General features: G+C 39.2%; 1 pseudogene; it reads left to right on the top strand.

Annotated features, from left to right (window-relative positions):
- Positions 1-2,224: 2,224 nt before the first annotated feature.
- LOC105741520 lies at positions 2,225-3,127 on the top strand (annotated as a pseudogene).
- The last annotated feature ends 4,552 nt before the right edge of the window (positions 3,128-7,679 follow it).

The following is a 7,679-nucleotide window of genomic DNA, read 5'->3' as shown; positions in this document are numbered from 1 at the left end:
ACCTACCCCCCAGGGTGGGAGTAGCACTCACATCAGCTCCCATCCCTCCCCTTGCACAGGCTCAGGATGTTTACAAAGTGAGTGTTCAGTGTCTTTGTGATGATCATCCTAGTTGTCGTCATCCCCCACACACTTAGTTAAACTCCTAAATTTCTCAAATTGACACAATGTATCAACCGTTACACTGTATGTGTCTCTCTCTGATCTTTAGCATAAAAGCTAGTTAGGTTAAAAAACATGAAGTGACCCAAGTAAATAAGTTTAAATACAAAGTTCTTTCAAAAGATAAAAATACAGTCTAATAGTTGAAACAAGTTAAACTGATAGCCCAATCTTCACTTTGAATTTTTCCTATTGCAGATTTTTTTTGAGGGGGGCAGGTATCAAACTCAGGGCCTCGTGCTTGTTAGGCAAGTGCTGTGCTACTGAGCTCTGTCTCCAGCCCCAACAATACAACCTAATAACTAATACAGTTTTCCTAAAACACAAAATAACAATGAGCGGTCCACATATATTGTCTTCTTAAGCAGTCCCCAGATCCCTGCGGTTTAGTTTGTGTTACACTACCTGTGCAGATAAGAAACCTGAAGCTCAAAAAGGTTGTTTCTTAAAGGTGGTAACAGTAGAAGGAGAACTCAGAGGCTGGCCTTCTGAGGCCCAGGTGCAGTCCCTGACCAGTGCCGCCTCCACTGAAATCTGAGGCCCATTCCTTTTTCACCCACAGGAAGCCCTACTCTACGAGTCACGCCTTCACAGACAGAAGGAGCTTGGTGGCCAAATGACAGGTAAGTGTGTTCATGTGCTTAGACCTTGAACATCTAAATCTACAACGTGAGAGCCAACATCATGATGTTTTAGAAACCCTTTAGGTACAATTATGGATGGCAGCTCTGGAGTGCATTAGAAAAGGAAAATCAAACCTTGGGGTTGGCTGATACATCATCTTTGATATGTCCCAGTTATAGCATTTTCAGAACAGTTTCATTGCAGATGAATCATTTAAATGTGTAACTAATGATATGAGACTATGAAGAGTATTGAACTTTAGTTGGGCATAGCAGCTTGTAACCCTAGCACTTGGGAGGCTGAGGCAAGAGGATTGTTGTGAATTCAAGACCAGCCTGGGCTACATAGTGAGTTCAAGTTCAGGCAGAACTACATAGGGATACTGTCACAAAAAAAAGAAAAAAGTATTGAACTTTTTTTGATGATTAATAAGTTTTGATTTTGGCAAAAAAGAACAATACTTCTGGATTTTAATGACTTTATTTGTTTTTGGTTTTGTTTTCATTTATATATTTGGCACAAGGTCTCTCTACCCAATCTCTCTACCCACAGTGATTCTCCTGTTTTCAGCCTCCCCAGGGCTGGGATTACAGGCATGCACCACCAGGCCCAGTCTCAGTTGCCATCTCAGCACGCCCTGAGGGTGGGGCTGGCACCACATGCAGGGAATCTAACCAGTCGCTGCATCTACCTAAGCAGGTGCTTTAGTCCTCTGAGCTATCTGCCTGGCCCTTTTTATATTATTTTTGAAACTATGCCTTAATTGCATCACTCAAATCCATTCTGAAGCACCTAAAAACATTTTTCTTTAATTGGAAAAAATTAAGTTACCCAGTTTAAACTCTTCTAAGCAGCCATGATGACGTCAAGTAGCCCAGCCTCTGAGGTCTCTACTGGTGAGGGTATCACTACTTCCTGTAGCCAAACTTCTTCTTATTATGTGGTATCTGAACTTACTTTTGTTAACTTTTATTCATTTTCTCAATTCTTCCTTTTGAAATAATCCCCAGGATAGTACAGTTTTCTCTATAACATAGCAGAGCAAATATTTATAAGCTACTTTATGTTCTTCCTTCCTGATATTTTTCCAGGTTAAACAAATAATAGGTTTTTAAAAAATTTATTGAGATTTGTGATATGGTTTCCTGGCTGATTATTTTTTCTCTTTCTGGTTTGTCTACACTCAAATTAAGCAGTGTCTCTTTTCAAATGTGCTCTCCAAAACTGAAAATATATTAAAATAATCCAATTACTTTCATGACCTGAAAACTATGAATATTAAAGTAGGTATAAGCTGTGTGTGATACTGACCAACTAACATTCCCAGAAGAGTTTCAGTTTATTTTGGCTCAATTATTTTCCATTGACAATGTTCCTCCAAGTTTCTGCAAACCTGTACTGGAACAAGTTCTTGAACCCATTACCCAAATAATACTTGCTTCTTGCCCACATGTTCAAGACACTTGTAGAGTGTGTGATGCTGTGTTATGGAGCTACAATAGGATTTTTTTCAAGGAGACATGAGACTGTTAATGGATGACCCCAAGGTCTGTAAACCTTCTACCTTTCCTATGGTTCTAGGACTGCTGAACCACATGTTTGACTGAGTCTTTGGACTAGCAAACACCAACCTGAAGACATGGATGTTGGACTTTGCCTCCAAGTGGAAAGAAGTAGAGGTTTGCAGTGGCATCATTAGAAACAACAGTGTGTGGCATAAGCTCATCTTCCACAAAGTACAGTCAAGCCTGAGGAAACATCTAGCTGATGTTCACAGGAGCTGTACCTATATCCGTCACTGTGCTGATGCTGGCTATCAGTTCTATGAAGGCTAAGCACAGAGGGAGTGCACGGCTGGCTGCTCCCTGAGTGTGCCTGGAACCTGCACAGCAGGCCACGCTGGTGCCCCAGTGCCTTGCAATTTCATAAAACCTGTTTATGTGGAAGAAATGAATTACATGGATGCCAAATGGTACATTGAGATTACTGACAGGAAAAAAGCACATTCTTAAGCTGGCACAAGGAGAATACATAGCATCTGAGATTGAAAATATCTACCTGCAGAGTGAACCTGTGGCCCAGGTGTTTGTCCACGGAGAAAGCTTGAAGGCATTTCTCATAGCAATTGTGGTACCAGATGCTGAGATCTTAGCTTCCGGGACTAGGAAGAAAGGCTTTGAAGGATCCCCTGAGGAGCTGTGCAGAAATAGGGATGTCAAAAAAATCTATCCAAGAAAGTATAGTGAAAATTGGGAAAGATTCTGATCTGAAACCAGAACAGGTCAAAGGTATTGCTCTGTACCCTCAATTATTTTCTATTGACAATGGATCCCAACAATGAAGGCAAAAAAAGCCAGAGCTATAGATGAATAGTAGGTGAACTGTGGTCTGCCATCAAGGTGTAAGGTGAGGAAGAAAGCTCAGAAGAGATGGCACATGTTCATGTTCCTTCTTCTACTGATGGCCTTCATGTTGGGAATTTTGATTGTAGCAAGCTTAGGGAAGGAAACATCCATGTTTGTCTTGTCCATTCAGGGTCTTGTTGTAAGATTATTAAAGGAACTAGAACACTGCCTTACAGTCACCTCATACTGCAGACCACATTCATGGTGATATGCAATTTCCAAAATGAGCCTTAAAATTGTCAAGGGGAAACCATATAAGTGCTAAGTTATTTGAGACTTCTCAGTAATAAGGTCTGTGTTAAAACTTCTGTCTCCTTATTTTTCTAACCAAGAGATTAGGACTCTGCTGCTTTTGAGATGTCTGCTACTTGCTGCAAATTCTGCAGCAGTCTGCTGCTCTGAAGAGTGTAGTGCACAGAAGGGAAGCTGTTCCTTTAGAGGCGAGAACAACTGTCCTAGCTAGACAATATCACAAGTGGACCAGAGATTTCTTTTTTAAATCCTTCCCACCTCCCTTTACCATCTCACACCACACCCTTCTGATGTAAGGGTTCAAAACAATCCCCTCCTGTTGTTCCTAATGAGCATAAGGTTCCCAAGAAACCAAAGGACTGGTCTACCTTGGAACAGGGTGGGTGCCAAGTCTCAGAAGACTGGAGGCTCATCAGAGCAAATGGCCTCTCACTGCATAGCAGGCTGCTGTGGTGCTCTCTACCACACCTGGTGACTCCATCCATCCTTCCCAGGGGTGTGAAGAAACTCGCCTTAGACTCTGCAGCAAAGCTGGTATTTCAAAGGAGAATTACCCAGATCAACCATGCTCAATGGTGATGCCTGAAGAGCTGTCCACTTGATCTTCACTAAACCACTCACTGTAATGACCAGTGGACTTTTAATATAGTTTCCAAATCAACTGATAATGTGGTGATTAACTTGCCTTTCTGCCCCCCAATAAATTCTTGGGCAAAGCGAGTCTTCATGTATATTAGGGAATAATTATACTTGGGTAATTATTGAAATGGACGGTAATAAGCAAATATTGTTACATCGTGATACTACCTGATCTCTGTGAAATATAATTGAAAAGATGAAATTCTGGGATATAAAAATGTGGAAAAGTCATTTCTTGGAATTAACTTCATAAGGAATATTTTTAAGCTAATTTGGGAAATTAACATCTTTTCACTTAATATTTTAAGTCTTTGCTGCATTTGACAGAATGAGCTGTCATTCATACATTTAAAGCCATTGTTGTTGGATATACAATATGTACTACATGTGTCATACAAGCAAAGGGTTTGTACTAAGAATTGTTGTAATAACACTATTTGATAGCCTAACTTCATATATATATATATATATATATATATTCTTAATTGCACAAAAGTCAGTAATTTGTCACATTGGGGTTTTGAATGTTTGCCTTAGGTGTTGCTGTCTCTGTGTTTCATAAACTAAAATAGAATTTCCAAAAAGAATGATAGAAGCCAAAATAAATATTTCTGCATTCAGAAAAAAATTAAAATGGAAGACTTTACATTTAACCTTGTATAACTTTGTCTTAGTTACTCTTCTCTCATTGCTGGGACAAATATCCCACACCCAAAATGAAGGAAGAAAAGATTTATTTAGCTCATAGTTATTGGAGGTTTCAGTCCATACTCAGCTGGCTCTAACGCAGAGTGGTATGTGGCAGAGAGCAATCTTTCATGTTGGGAGCAAAGAGCAGAGAGCAAAGGAAAGGCCAATTGTCCAGGCAGCTGGCTAGCTTCTTTACCTCCTTACAGTGTAATGCAAATTCCTTGCCCCAGGACAGGTGCAGCATCTACACCCACAATAATCAATCACAAACTCCGGGAGCCACCCCAAGACTGGATGAGGCTTTGAGGGAAGACCTATACACAAACTATAACTTTATTTTGTTAGTTTAACTGACATGGTGGTGGTGGTAGTGGCTGTGGTGGTGGTGTGTACCATACTACATAATGAACCAAGGGCTCATCATGCTAGGCAATTACTTTGTCACTAAGATATATATCCATTCTTTTTTTTTTATTCACATTGTTTTTTTTTTAAATTTATTTTATTTATTTATTTTGTGTTTGTGTGTGTGTGTGTGTGTGTGTGTGTGTGTGTGTGGCCAGCTCAGCCCACCAGGGGGCGGGGCTGGCTGGCATGTGGTGCTGGGGATTGAACCGTGGTCGCTGTGCTTTTGCTTAGCTTAGCTTGTTCTAAGTAGGTGCTTTAGACCACTGAGCCATCTCACCAGCCCCTCCATTCTTTTTTTAAAAACAACAATGTCTTACTAAAGTTCCTAGGTTGATCTCCAACTTGAAATCTTGCTTCATCCTTCTGAGAGGCTGAGATAATAGACATATGCCAGCAAGCCTGGCTTAATTAACTTTTAATAATATGGTGCTCTAAAGGAGGACAGTTCAGTCTGCTTTTCTGATTCATGACACTGCTAGGTTTACATAATCAAAAATGGCATAAATATCTTCTATTCTTTCATTTTAATAAGAATGTGATGCAGGAAGGATAAGAACAGAGTCCTACTGCATTCCATTAGTGACTGCCTTGAATATAGATACATTCCATGAATTACTCTCTTTTGAGAATTTTCCCTCTAGTAACATTTTGTACCAATGACTTTTACTCCTAATGCCTTTGCTTTTCTGCTGCTCACTTGCTGCCATGTGTTTTCCATGGGCTCTTGTATCTTTGGACTACCTGATAAGACCTGTTTTAGTAAGCTTCTGACATCGTGACCTGATATTGTCATAGTTCATACAGTTTGTACCATGTCATGCTACATGCACCAAAATATGGTGATAGAAACACGTTTGGTTTGAGAAGAAGGAAAATACAGCTTTCTGGAAGTATAGGCAAAGACAGTTCTGCTGATGTACAAGTAAGGAAGTGATAGAATTCCAGATAGCCAAGCTTCAAATGAAAAAACTGTGTGTAGGAGAATACCTTGCCTTGTATCAATCAAAGAAAGCCAAGAATTGTATGCCCATGGCCAGGCTTCAATTTTAGAGAATGTGACATCTTGGAAGGATGAGACAAAAGTGGAAAAAAATCACCGAGTGGTAGAGGCATTCAGGAAAGGAGTTGGTACATAGATCTTCAAATCAGTTTAGGCATCAAAAAAACTTCCAGTGAAATGTGTATGCTGAACATAATGAAATTGTAACAAATACAGTGGAGGAGCAAGTAAGAGATTGGGAAGATTATGAACAGCCCCAGGATGTGGTTGTTCACAATCAATTAAAAACCCATTATGCAAGGATTTTACATTACCACATGAAAGCAAAAGCACAATCACAGGAAGATATCTGATTTTGGTCAATATAGAATAATAATGATCAGCTAGAAATGGCCCCTTACAAACTACAGTAAGAAACAGTTTCAAGATAGTTTACATCTTCAGTCATGAGATTTCAATATTACTTCCATTATAACTGGTGGTCAGAAAATAGTGAACAATATGTAAGATACGAACCATGCAATCAATGGGCCAGCTTCACTTAATAGACATTTATTGAACACATCTATAGAAGACACCACTGAATAACATGAGAATATGTACTTTTAATTTTTAAAAAATCTTTATTTATTTGGTACAGTCTCACTATGCAGTTCAGACTTGTACTGATCCTCCTGTCTCAGTCTCCCCTGCACTGGTATTATAGGTGTGCAACACCACATCCAGTTTTGGTGTCCTGCACTGTGTGCCTGGAGTTCCAGGGCCAGCATGGCATGTGGTTCTGGGGACTGAACCCAAGTCCTTGTGCTTGCCAGGCAGGCACTTAGACCACGGAGCTATCTCTCTGGCCCCATAAAAGAAATCTTAATGCAATCACAAAGATTCAAATAATACAAATATATATCCTATGACTACCACAGAACTAAGTTAGAAAAGAACAACAGATATAGCTTCAGAAAACTTCAATTAAAAAAAAAAGAAAACTCCAATTTAACAAAAATTAAAAATAATTAAAAATTCAATGTTTGTGAACAAAATAATTTTTCATATGAAGCTGGAAAATCACACTGGTACAATTACTTTGACAAAACTTTTGTTATTATCTGGAAAAATTGTAGATATTCACATTCACACTTCAAGAAACTCTTACTTGCAGAAACATACACATATGTATTGTGTACCTGGCTCTTGTGTACGAAGATGTCCATAGCAGCATTGGTTGTAAGAGCAAAAACTCAGAAACAACTCAAAAGTCCACCAGGAGAGGCTGATACCATGGAATAGCAAGACAAAAGTAGGATGAACAAATTGTAGAGATAAGAACATGAAAGAAACAAATTTCACATTTCATGATCAAATGAAACAAGCCAGAAAATTCTATCTATCTATCTATCTATCTATCTATCTATCTATCTATCTATCTACTCTTCTGTGCTCAAACCTTCTCCATCAACTCACTCTCAGGATTTCACTTCTACTCTAGTTTTTAAATGGAAATG

The sequence above is a fragment of the Octodon degus genome, unplaced genomic scaffold (genome assembly GCF_000260255.1).
Source record: "Octodon degus isolate 3935 unplaced genomic scaffold, OctDeg1.0 scaffold00015, whole genome shotgun sequence".
In the NCBI taxonomy this organism is placed as follows: domain Eukaryota; kingdom Metazoa; phylum Chordata; class Mammalia; order Rodentia; family Octodontidae; genus Octodon; species Octodon degus.
The sequence above is the reverse complement of the archived record's forward strand: the minus strand, read 5'-3'. Positions and strand labels throughout refer to the sequence as shown.